The 12,965-nt window shown below is 48.3% G+C and overlaps 2 long non-coding RNA genes across 3 annotated transcripts in view; one reads left to right on the forward strand and one right to left on the reverse strand.

Annotated features, from left to right (window-relative positions):
• Positions 1-4,734, reverse strand: part of LOC309436052 — a 19,183-nt gene extending 14,449 nt beyond the window's left edge. For both annotated transcript variants that reach the window (XR_014183272.1, XR_014183273.1), the window contains exons 1-2: positions 2,944-4,734; positions 1,743-2,435 (exon numbers count right to left, since the gene is read on the reverse strand). This is a non-coding gene — a long non-coding RNA (uncharacterized lncRNA). The remainder of the gene's footprint in view (positions 1-1,742; positions 2,436-2,943) is intronic.
• A 2,951-nt stretch (positions 4,735-7,685) lies between these two features.
• On the forward strand, positions 7,686-8,674 carry LOC309436104. Its single transcript, XR_014183276.1, has 3 exons — positions 7,686-8,153; positions 8,320-8,412; positions 8,539-8,674. It is a non-coding gene; the product is annotated as an uncharacterized lncRNA (long non-coding RNA).
• The last annotated feature ends 4,291 nt before the right edge of the window (positions 8,675-12,965 follow it).

Consider the following 12,965-nt stretch of genomic DNA (forward strand, 5'->3'; position numbering starts at 1 on the left):
CTCCTCATAGTCTGTCTTATCAGGTCCACAGTAAGAAGAAATGTGCACCACCTCCTCATCCAATTTATACCTCTCCAGGTAAATTAAAATTATGTCTTTTACTGATGCTGACTTTCTGGCTTCCTCCACAGTGCCCATGTTGGTGTAGAAGCTTGGAAAAGTGGGCCTGGCTATAGACAGGTAACATACCCAAAGGGCTCATCACCACCTTGGGAGGGTCTGGCTTTTTAACATCCATCCCAGTAATCCCTGGTGGTTTTGGCAGGAAATCAGGCAGACGTGACCAGGCTATTTCTCTCTCTGCCTCCTGCTCACCACTTGTAGACAAGGTGATCGTTCTGACCTCATTTGATGGTACCTTTGCAGTCCTGGAGAACTGAAGCCTACAAGGTTTGTGCAAACAGGCAGCTGGGTAGAGAGGGGAGGAAGAGAGAGAAAGAAAGGGAGATTTTTTATTTTTTGGGCACAAGAACCCATCCAGGGGTTCAACCAGAAGTTGTACAGCCCAGGAAGACCCGGTGACTTGTGGGATCACTCATTCCTCTAACACCAGTCTTGTGGCTTCCCAAGGAGCAAGGGGATCTGCTAACCACCCCAGTGTCTCTGCTCACTGTATCATTTCAAGCTGGTTTGAACTGGGGATAAGACCTGCAGAGCAGCCCCTCTGGCTTAAACCGAGTCCTCAACAGCATCTTCGTCTGCATGGACAAGATAATTGTGGTGTTAGGAGCCACTGGCAGTGATCTGAACTCTGGTGACTTCAACTCCTGGAAAATGCTTGTGCACACAAGTGTAGGTGTTGGTGGGTGCATGAACTGCTTCATGACCAGACCCTGTCCCCAACACATCAAGCTTCAAGTTGTGGGCTTTGTTTTCATATAGAACAGCTTGCCCATCCAGGTGAGAGCACAGTTTAGATGCCAAAGCAGTATGCAGGTACTGAGGGGACAGGAAGGAGCAGCCATAGGCAAGCAGCAAGTGTTCAGCCCACACCATCTGCTACTGTTGGATTGATTTCTAACCTGTGCTCTCAACTGGCCAAAGGGAACTTGTTATGTTAAATTTATGTCTCTAGCTTCAGATTACAGCCTGACACATTAAAATAAAGCAGCACTGACATTAGATTATCTTAAAAAACTGGGCTATGGGTTAGAGACGGATAAGAAATTGTAGAAGGGGTTGTGTGTGATCACCAGTGTGAGGAGAAGGAGACAACCCCATGCAATTGGCAGCTTGAGCACAGCCAGGGCACCTCCCCGAGAAGAAGGAAAGGATGGAGATCCCCACTGTGAAGGGGGGGCTGAAAATAAGCTTGGACTCATGAGCAAAGGTGCTCTCCTGCTGCTGTGGGATCAAACCGTTGTGTGCTCCAAAGAAGCAAATTTGAACCGTTGTTTCTCTTATTACCGTCATTTTTTGTAACTACTGTCTCTCTTGATTTCTCTTGCAAACCACCCTCTGCCAGAGCAGCAGCACTCCTGGAAACCAGGAGGCATTGTGGAGGAAGGAGGAGAATTATTTTATTAGAAATTCCCTTTTTTATAACATGAAATTAAAAACGTAATAAAACAAATCAAATGTTTTCACTGCCAGACAAAGGTGAGGATGGAAACAGAAGAGAAATATCTAAAGAAACAAAAAGCTTTCTCCCAGCTTTGCTGAATGCTGGAACAGGAGCAGACAGATGAAAAGCACTAAAAAGAAAAACTAAGTTTGAGAAGTGGACTTGAAACCTGACTCACAGCTTATCTGATTCCTCTGCAAACCGGGCTGGTAGTCTTGCAGGATGGTTTCGTGCAGCATCTGACCGAGTCTTCCAACTCATCCGCCCGTGGGTTTTGGGTGTGTTGGAGCTAAGCTAAGCCTGCCAGTCATTTACAGTTTGCTTTTCCATACACAGAGGAGAGCTGGGCTGGTTGGACTGAGCATTGTAAAGCCTCTTTCTAGGAAAGAAGCTTTGCGCAACAGGAGGAAAAAATAGGTCATTGTCAAGGTTTAGGGCATTTGCAAGAGAAAGTAAACAAGTGGTGTGGCTGGGTGAGATGGGAGCTGAGCCCCGCGCCGAGCAGGATCCGTCCCCTGCTCCAGACAAGGCTCTGCTTGCAGGAGGGTTTGGCTCTTCCTGGGAGGAACGTCAGCCTCATGGCATCGGGACTGGGATCGTTACCCTACCCTGATTCCCTGGCAAATTATTTAATCCCAGTGTCCCATCTGGGCACGAAGAGGAATCACCACCCTCTGAACCCAAGGCTTTGGTTACCAAGCTCTGTGGGGTAGAACTTGCACTCAGGCATGATGCACGCGGAGCAAATGGGGCTGTTGGCATCACTGTGGAGCTGCTGATGAGAGCGGGAGGCTAACGGGGACAGGAGGTGGGTGTTGGAGCAGCTGCAGCAGCCACGGCCATGGCAGAGCCTGGCCCAGGGAGCCTCAGACTGCGAAAGAAACGAAAACAAGGCAAAAAATAACAACCACCAACCCACCGCAAAAGCACCGCAGGTCCTTAAAAACACCCTTAGGCACTCGCCAAGCAAAATCCCAGGGGAGCTCAGCCGCCTCCCTGGATGATACCGACCCACAGCAAGTCACCTCCTCCCTGCCCCTCTCCCAGGGGTGCGGGGTGGGGGGAAGGTTTGGGTATACCCGCACATCGCCTGGTGCAAGAGGCAATGGACGGTTCTGTCCTCACAGCGAGGGCTGTGGTTTTTCCCTCCCCAAGAGGGGACAGGCTGTGCCAGAGCGGGGTTTGGGCACCCGGCGGGGGCTGCGCGGGGGCTCTGGAGCACATCTGCCAGCCGCCTGGCCCCCGCCGCCAGCCCCGCCAGTACATCTTGTTTGTGTTTTTCTGCCGAGCACACTCCCAGCGGGTTATGTCAGAGGTGAGGAATGCAGGGCCACCCTGTGTCATGAGATCAGACTTACATTTTTAGGCTGAGCGCTTACCGTATTTGCTGGGAAAGCAGCACGCAGGCGGCACACGGGGCCCCGGAGGGGTGGGAGATGATACCCCTTCCCTCCATCCCTCTTTTCCAGCCCTCGCTCCAAGCAGAGCCGGGTGGAGCGGATGGGGCCCGTCTGCTGGAACAAGCTCTCCCTCTGTTCCTCGCAAGGAGCAAGAAGAGGAAACGTAGTGAATTAAGGCGAATGAAAAGGCAGCAGTGAAAGGCGGCCGGGAGCCGTGCCAAGAGCTCGGAAAACGCTGGCGGAGAGAGGTGGTGGTGAGCTGCTCTCTGCCGTCGCTGAAGGCATCGGCACCCTGGGTCGCCCCACGGGGGAAACTCATCCAAGCAACCGGTACCCACAAAATATCACAGTCCCGGGGGCTGGATGCATGAGGAGAGACACGAGCCCATGCAGGGCCAGCAGGGAGGATGTGAGAGCTGGGGTGGGAGCTGTGAATATGGAGAACACACTGAGGGTCTGACCCGAAGTGTTGCCTGGATCAGGGACTTCCCACCAGTTTGGTTGCTGGGAGCCATCCCTCATGTCCAGCTTTTCTGAAATTTCTTGACTGCTCTGCAGGAGCCCTTCTGCTCATAGAAAGCTGGTGCAAAACAACTCTGCTGATGCTTTGCAGGGTCTCTGTTCTGCCTGTTCCCTGGTTTTCCCAATTAAAACTCAGAGGCTCCGCTGCAGCTCTGCTTCCCAGCCAGGGCAGAAAGGGGGGAGATGCTTTGATCCTGGTTCCACCACACACAAAACCCACCGAGGTGAGGTCAGGCCCTGGTGCAGGGAAAGGCTCCCACTCCTCTTCTCTGCTCTGGTGTAGATTTTGTTTTCTCTTCTTTTCTTTTTTTTTCTTTTTATTTGTTTTCCTGAAATAGCTGCAGTAGCAGGCATCCTGAGAGCGAGAAGCCAAAAAGCAGAGAAAAACCGCTCTACAAACCACATCCAAACTGAACACCACTGCTTGTTGTCGGTTTTTTTGTTTTTCTGTTTTTTTTCTGTTTTGCCTTATGGAAGGTTTTGACATGGTGGTGTTTTGTTCTGTGCGTCAGAAGGAAAACAAACCCTGAAATACCAAATTCTTTCACACAATGGACTTTCCTTTCTCTAAACATCCCTGTGAGATGGGCCTCTCGCAGCTCTCTCCTCTTCCCAGAACAAGAGCACAAATACTAGGAAATCTGGAGAGATGAACTGCACGGCGCTGGCTGCAGCGGAGGAGTGAGCACCAGCCCCACGTTACTCAATGTCTCCACCGCTGGTCCTCACCTGGAGAACTTTCAACAACCACTGATGGTCCCTGTGCCACTGATAGTTTTCTGCTGTGCACCACAGACTCCTTTTTGTGACCCTGCAAGTGGTGAGAGGGGACAAAAAGGCACGTAGATGAGGTTCTTAGGGACATGGTTTGGTGCTGGAGTTAGGTTATGGTTGGACTCGATGATTTTGAGGGTCTCTTCCAATCAGAATGATTCTATGATTTTAATTTCAGGTCCTCACCTATAATCCTGGACCATCCCTCATTTACTACGACCCTGTTTCGCCATGTCACCTCCACATGCAGTCCCAGATTCCTTTTGTCATTCTACCATAGTCCCAAGAGCCTCTTTGGGATCCCAAGTGCCTGTTTGGGAAATGCCTCTTTCCACAGAAAGTCTTGCTCTCTGGGTTCTCTCTCTGCTTGTGGACCTATGGAGGCACCAGAGAATGTCCTCTGGAGATGGAAGAGGTGACCAGAGGGGACAAGAGGGACTAGCGGAGAGCAGGAGCTCCAGGGGGACCTTCAGACCCAGAACCCTCCCCTAGGCAAGAGGGTGGAGGTCCCACAAAACATGAAAGTGATGTGTTGAAAGGAAGGGGCTGGTTGCAGCCTCATAAAAATAAAGAGGGAGATGTTATCGCGTGAGATCCTTGGGAAAATGAGGCTCGTTTCATGGTTTAGGATGTTATCTTCTCTTTCTTCCCACTCTCTGTGTCTTCCCTTTTATAAAGTTGTGCTTTGATAAGATTTTCTGTTTTATTGTTTGGGACAGAGGAAATCACAGAATCATAGGATCACAGAATCATAGAATCATTTTGGTTGGAAGGGGTCTGGAGGGTAAGGAAAAAGGGGCTTGAGGCAGCATTTAGTCCTGAACACTGAACCAGGGCCTTACAACCACCTGACAAGACCTGGAGAGGGGGCTGCAGGTCCACCACGGCTGAACCAGAGGACTTCTGCACTCTAAATGACATGAAGAAAGGATCTTGGCTTTCATTAAATCTTTCAGGTGCCTGGCATGCTTTGGGGAACAGAAATCATAATTAGCGATGATATTTAGGCTTGATGTAAGTTCAGTTTGACTGCAGTGAACTCATTCACTTCTGTTACGCTCCCTCAGTTTAGGGGAAATACACTGACACTGCTTAGCAACCTTTAATCGTTTTGGCAGAAAAAAATAATCTGGGAAGGCCAAAGTTTATATCTGTTACGCTACCCCAGACGGTTACTTGATACCCCAAATAATAAGTTATCTGGCCCTGTCATTTGCTCCTAAGCAGCGTTATTTTCCGAATTGCAGTTGAGCGTCCTGAAATGCCTATTGCTCGACTTCAATGTTGGATTATTACTCATTCTGTAGTGTGGGAGAGCTCCATGATATCCCAGGCATATCCAAGAATATGAGGCAGTAATACCTCCGTCTGACCCCATCAGGCAGTCACTGGTTTGACTGGGTGCTGCTCAGCAATGGGATGTGCTGCCCCTGCCAAAGCAGATACTGTAGGTTCTTTATTTCCTAATTGTCACTTTTTCTATGATTGCTTCAAACAGAGACAAGGAGCATGGAAAGAACAGTGCTTTTCCTGTCAGGGATGGGGTGGAAAAGACAAGAAAAAATCAAAGACTAAAGGAAGAATGTGGTGAAAGGCACCACCACATCCAGGGGTTTGACTCTGATCTCGCTTGAAGCAGAGTAAACACGCAGGTTACAAAACCTAGGATGCAGAAGAAGAATGAGAAAAATGTATTTTAGACTAATTATGCTGTAGAATATACGTGAGATTTTCAAAGCACCATCACCAAACAGCACTGTAATTCGAGTTTTAGGGACAGATCTAAATACAAGGGCCACAAAACCAGATCTTTAACCACGTATTAAGTGACTCTGCTTTATTGTTTCTAAAGATTTTGTATTGTTTGAAATATTTTCTACCATAAGATCTCTCTGCTGTTCTGATAATGTTCCTTCTTGGACACCCTGCAGCTAGCCCAGACTCATCTTCCCCAAGCCCTACACCTGTCTTTCTGCTCTCTGTACGCCAAATCTCTAGATAACTCCATAATTTTATAATTTCCTACAAACTTAATTGGGTTTGCCCTTTTCTGATGGACTATCACCTAACATTTCCTGATCTACTGCCACATATCTCTCACTTTTTGTAATCATAAGCCATGATAAAGCTCTTTGCTCATATTCAGAAGGGAACTGCCCTCCTGTGCTCCTTCCACTGAAGAGCATCCCACACACTTGGGCTCTTGAGTAACTCAACTCACCTACACGAAGAAAAATGAGGTAGAGCTGGTAAGTCTGAGCGAGAGGCCCAGGCCAACCCCTGTGGAGCAATAGGACAGGACTTGCAGGGAGATCTTGTTCCTTGGTGTTCTCCAGGTTCCCACTAGGAGCCAGGCAGAGCTACCTGGATTGCGTGGATTCGGCCAGCTGTCCCTGCTGGCCACCTCTCCACTGGTCACTGGTGCAGGCTAGGAACATGGGGCTGCTGCTCCACCTCTACCCATGTCCTCTAGGCCAGACCTGGAGACTCGGAGGAGCGTATAGTCATGGCTGAAGCATATAGTCTGAAGGCCAAGGCCACCGGGAGACAGGCTGGCACCAGCGTGGTGCCCTGTCCCTGCCACAGAGAGGTCTCCTGAGCACTACGTTAGGCTAGATGTTTTGCTACAGAGTATGGCCAGGGATTCCCTGGAACATTGATTTATTTAGGGGCATCAGGTAACCCACAGTCCCATGAACAAGCAGATTTTCACGCCTCATGACTCATCCTTCTTACTTCCCATGGAGCAGTGAGAAAGCCGCAGAAGCCCTTGGTGGTTTTGGTTGTCCTCAGCTATGGTTCATTCCTCCAGACCTTCTTGCTCTCACATCCTGCAGGGTAAAACAGAAAAGATCACAGTACAGAAGAAATGATCGACATAATGGTCTGTCTTCCTTTACGCTAACCAAGCACACACTCCATTGCTGTTCTACAGCCACCAAGGAGGAATGAGAAGACATCTGGTAGATGCTCAAGGGTGCTAAGTGTACTGCTGCACAAGCTACTCCAGAAAGGGGTATGGCAAGGAATTCAGGCAGCAAGAGCATGGTGATTTCATCAACTTCAGCAGGCTCTGTGCCAGGCGTATCCTGTCCAGCTTGTGTTGAACCAACTGGCAATCAAGCAAGTCTGTGGCAGCCAACTCCAAATGACCAAGATTAGCCTTGTTTCGGTGCTCAGTAGCTGATTCACGTTTCAGTCTTCTGCCCCACCCCGTCTCAAGTGAGTTCAGCACGTCTCTCCAGCTTCACTTTTCTGCTTTCAAGGCTCTCTGTACACCATAGATCTTCCCACATTCACGGTCCAGCCCTCTGCCACCAGTCCTCTCTGGTCTCCTGGACTGGACACCATGCAAGGCAGGAGCCAGAAGCTTGCTGGCTTTGATTCATCATCATCTAGGAAAAATGCTGGCTGATCCTGCCAGCTCTGCCTCCTTGTGCACCATCTGCCGTTCATGATAGCCATCCCCAGCGCAAAGACTCGGTGTTTATCTCCACCACCCTGTCTCCTGGGGAAAGGCCACTTCTAGGATCACTGTTCTTATATGGAACTACTGCCCAGACAGTATCTGAGAAGTGGAGCTGTGAAAATGATGCCATGCTCTGGCAATGCAATGGCATCCCGTCTCATAGCTTTTTCTAAGGCTTTTGCTAAGGCAGTGGCTCAGAATCATCACCTTATGCTCAAAGCAATGCCCTCAACAAACTTCTCCACCATGCAAGACCCTCACATGTCCTGGTGTGCCAGGGAACATGGCAGTGTTGGCTGTGATGGCTGGTGGGATGGACAGGCTGACAGTCACCATGAACACTGCATCGCATGCTCCAGATTTGGCAAAGAAACATGGCCACAGAACCATGGGAACATATATCTCACCAGCTTTGTACCACCAGGTAATGCTCAAGTTCGGTCCTAGTAACTTACCTGTCTGTGGTGTGAGTTAAGAATCAAACCCTGATGGTTTCCCATGGAACTCAGGCTTCTGAATGATACAACAACTTGTGGTCCCTTTCCTTAAATAACAACAGAGCGGAGCCAAATGGGTTTTCTCTCCAACAGATGGGCTGCTGACAGGTGCTGTTGGAGGCCGAGAGATGGAAAATCAAAGATGCCCTGATGTGGTCTGTCACTAGCTTGAAGAGAGAAGAGCAGGTAAGACCTGGTTTCCTTACTCTGCCAGTCTATTCAGATGCTCAAGCAGTACAATAGCACAAATATTTGTTAATTTTTCCTTTCTATTCTTGTGTGTCAGTAAAATATTATTACCTTATCTTAAAGGCGGGAGAGTCGAGTGTGTCTTAAAGATGGGAGACTTGGGTACGTCCTTCAGGACAACAAGGATCTGTTTACGCAGCACAGGTCCCAGAAGAAGCGCAGTTGTGTCAGAATGGCGTTCTGTAAAATAACAGAAAACAAAAGCTTTTATTTCTCCCTAAATAAATCAGTTCTGTGTTTCCTTTGTGGTCTGCTTTTAAAGGCTTGCTGAATTCAAGGAGGATGTGGTCACACTCCTTGGAAACTCCAGATGCTACAAGTTATAAACACAAATCTGCATTAAACTGACATGTTGATGAGTTAAATCTCATGTGCTTTCATTCTATTTTTCTTGCTGGGTGATGGCAGGCTGCTATAGTTTTCATGTCCCTTGGAAAACATTTGGCCAATACCTCTGATATCTCCTCCTTGATTTCTTTGACAGGATCCAGCCTTTTGTTATTTACTGATGTCACCGTAGCCTAGGAGAGAAATCAACAGTCATGAATTACGGGCTATGCTGGTAGGACATTTCACTCTGATTGATTGATTTTAGTGTGAACAAACTCCAGATAAGTAAAGATGAGTTCAAGCTACAACACTTCTGGCTTCTGAATTCCCCTGAGTGGTGCAGAACGTCTGGGCTGAGTACTTTCACATGGGTCATTAGCAAGGTGAGATGCTTCGGCAAACACGGCTCTGTGTGTAGGTCTCGGTTTTCAAGAAGCTTGGGATTATAGCAATGCAGCTGTATCTCCCCTCAGGAAACTTTCACCAGAGTTGAAGAAAAAAATCTCATCATCACTAGGATGAAAACATCATGTCTTGTCACACGGCTGTTCTTCAGCTTCAGGCATGGCATCCTCCAATCGGTCCTTCACCTGCAGGACATTTCCATCCCACCTACCATCTTCTGGTGCTCAGCACCTGAGAGAGAAAGCAAGCAGCATCCTGACCTGTCATTGTGTATTTCTGAGATGGGAGAGGCATGAGGGCACTGACTGCCAGGACCTATGGGGAGAGGCTGAGGGAGCTGGGCTTGTTTAGTCTGCAGAAGAGGAGGCTTAGAGGTGAGCTCAGCACTCTCTAGAACTACCTGAAGGGCAGTTCTAGCCAGGTGGGGATTGGTCTCTTCTCCCAGGCAGTCAGCAATAGGACAAGGGGCCATGGGCTTCAACTCTGCCAGGGGAAATTTAGGCTGGAGATTAGAAAGTAATTCTTTGCAGAGAGAGTGGTCAGGCATTGGAATGGCTGCCCAGGGAGGTGGTGGACTCACCGTCCCTGGAGGTTTTTAAACTGAGATTGGACATGGCACTTAGTGCCATGATCTAGTGAATGGACTGGAGTTGGACCAAGGGTTGGACTTGATGATCTCTGAGGTCTTTTCCAACCCAGTCCATTCTGTGATTCTGCGACACAACATCTACCCCCTCTGCAAAAGTTACCACCAGCACTCTCATTTGCATCAATACCCCAGATGTCACCTTTCATTTAAATAAATAAATAAATAAATAAATAAAAACAGGCAAGTGTCTTGCTTTCTCTTTTCACAACATAACTCCTTGACTCCAAAGCAAAAGCAAACTGAAGTCACTTTGTTTCAGAATCTCTTGAGGAGATGATGTGTAGGCTGTGGTACGACAGTGACGGGGAGGGCTCTCAAGCACTCAGCCACCCTAGGGCACGATTAGAGGAGTAACTCAGACTTCTCCGTCTGAATGCTCCATTTATTATAAATAACCACCATTTTTTAATCATAACTTACTGCCTGCTGGAAGCCCTGCAGTGACGCCGCTGTCACCTGCAAATGCTGGAGCCTGGGGAGGAGAAGCGAGGAGGATGTGATGGGCTCTTTCACGAGGGCTATGTTCAGATCTGCCCACATGCACAAACCATCACAATTTGGAATGTCTGGGCGGTCTTTCACAAGATCCTCTTCGTACACCCAAACTACAGCACCACACATGCTCCTTCAGACAGTCAAGACCTATTTGAATGCATTCTTGCCTACCTTTGGAGTCTATACTTCTTACTGTTGGTAAGAATTAGGCATATATAAGCATATTGGGTCTGACGGATGCCTCAGCATGGGGTTTGGAGATTTAGCTCATTATTTTATTCTCCTTGACCTCCCGTGGGCAAACACTTGTTTTGTTGTGTGATGAACCCCATGGTATCCAGCCAAGCGTTTGACCCAGAGAGTCAAGCCCATTACTGTGTGACTCACAAGGTAAAATCAACAACAACAACAACAAGCCTTGGAAACACAGCCTGATTCAACTGCTCTGTAAAATGCCACAATGGCACAATCAGATACAGAACAGTATTTTTACCAGCTGGGAAGAAAAGAGCCATGGACTCTCTTTGGATATGAAATTAAACGAGTGTTTATTTCTAGCCTGTTCAGCCTTGATAGATTTGGAGCTTATCTTCACATTTAGAAGTTTCCTGCTGCCCCACAGGATCTTCTCTATAAGATCAGGTTGGGTTCATTTAGGGAGCAAAGGGTTTGTATCATTTCAGGAGAGTCCCTTTGAGGAGCAGGACAGTGAAGGCGGGAGCTCATCCCAGCTGTTGTCAAGAAATTGATTTTTGGGTTGATGAGATGAACGGCTTTCTTCGTGATGGATGAGACAAGAAGTCACCAAAAGCTAAAAGCGGAGAAGGAACAAAGCAAAAGTTTATGGTTCTGAAAAAAAAAAAAAATGCAGCACATGGCAAAGTATTTTGTCTTTACAGTCTTCTATGCAGTAATGATTATTCACCACCTGAATTGTGCTGGTGGCCATGACTCCTGTCAGGGTGCACAAATAAAGCACTTCTGTACTGCACATGTGATGATCTGGACAGACAACTCAGTCCCTGGGGAAGTGTTTGGTGACTGGTGGCTCTGGTGAGACCTATGGAAAAGCCACTTAGACCGAGGAGAAGCCCTGCAGATCTCAGCTGGTTCATGTTTTATGTCTAGTTGTAAAAAATCAAATGATCATTTAGCATGTAATCAGCAGACAGAGGTCCCATCTGATGCATGGGGGGGCTCCTGTCCTGCTCTGATGCCCCGTGGTGGGTGACAGCCTGGATATCCTTGTGATCTTGGAGTCCCCCTCCCAGGCTCTGGACCCATGCATGGAGGTGAAGGCACTGACTGATGTCCAGTAGCCTGTCCCACCAGAGACTGGATGGAAAATATTGATTTCCCTTAAGAGCTCAGGAGACGGGGTAGATTTCATAGCTGTCTCTCTGGCCACAAAACGGTGAAAGGGAGGACTGTTGGGGTTCAAACTTCCCACATAAGCATTGGCCCCAGGTGGGCTGAGCACAGGATCTGACATCTCACCACCCATCTGGGGCCTTGTGTTTATTGTGAGTTTGTCTCTCCTTGGAGGCAAAGGGAATACAAAGACAAACCCCCTCACACGCTGTGCTGAAGGCTCTGGTCCCGGAGCAGGAGGCTAACACTGAAATAAGTCTCCATAACGTGCAAGATCTACACCAAACCACAATGCAGACCCTCACCTCCTATGTTGGCCACTGCAGGGCTAACAAATATTAAATAAGCTGCTGACTCCACCGAGCTGGGCTGTATTCACCCTGGCAGCCCCAAGGTGCCACCTCCTGCTGCTCCCTCTACAAAATGCCAAATCCTCTTTGGAGATGTTTTCAAGCCAAGGTGCCTTTTCAGAGCTGAGCTTCAAGGATAGGAACAGCTCACCTAGGATCAGATGTAGAAGCAGAAGCAAGCAGGACTTAAGGAGGCAGAAACAGGTGCATCACCAGTGCTGAGGTGCCACCTGAGCACTGCACATGGGTGGTTATTGCCCTGCTGAGGGAGGTAATTAATCTTGCCCATCTGATTGCCTTGAGCGCCAGAGCAGTGAAATCCTTGTTCTGCAGCCGCCAATGTGCAAATCAGTGGTGCCCAGAGGGAAAGTCCAAAGAAATGGCTCCTTGGAGGACAACCCACAGGCACCCACTTGAAGGACAGAGGTTCCTCTCCAGGAGTGTCACAGCTGCTTTACAATTTGGGGACCTCGAGGTCAAAAGCCCCTCCACAGCACACACCTGAAAGGGCACTTCATCTTCTCTGGCTGAAGGAATTTGTCTTAACTAAAGCGTTTCAATTAAAAGTCAAGATTCAATCACTGCAAAGTGCCGGAGACGAGAGTCATTAATACTGGAATGCAAGTTTCAAATTCTTGTTAATATGCTCTGCAAGGCACCCATAAAAGGCCCTTAATCAATATGCATTTCAATTCCTTGCATTAGGGTTTGCAGAATTTAAATTCATAGCAGTGGAAGGGCCAGGAAACCAACCTGAATTTCTATCAGAGCTCTTGTACATCCATGCCTGGGAGACCAACTGGGTTCAAGCTGCTGCATGGGTGTGATCAGATGGATCAGACTCTTTGGTGACCTATGGCAGAATGCACTAGTGATCTCAGTCTCCAGAG

The sequence above is a fragment of the Streptopelia decaocto genome (assembly GCF_964273445.1).
Source record: "Streptopelia decaocto genome assembly, chromosome: 2".
In the NCBI taxonomy this organism is placed as follows: domain Eukaryota; kingdom Metazoa; phylum Chordata; class Aves; order Columbiformes; family Columbidae; genus Streptopelia; species Streptopelia decaocto.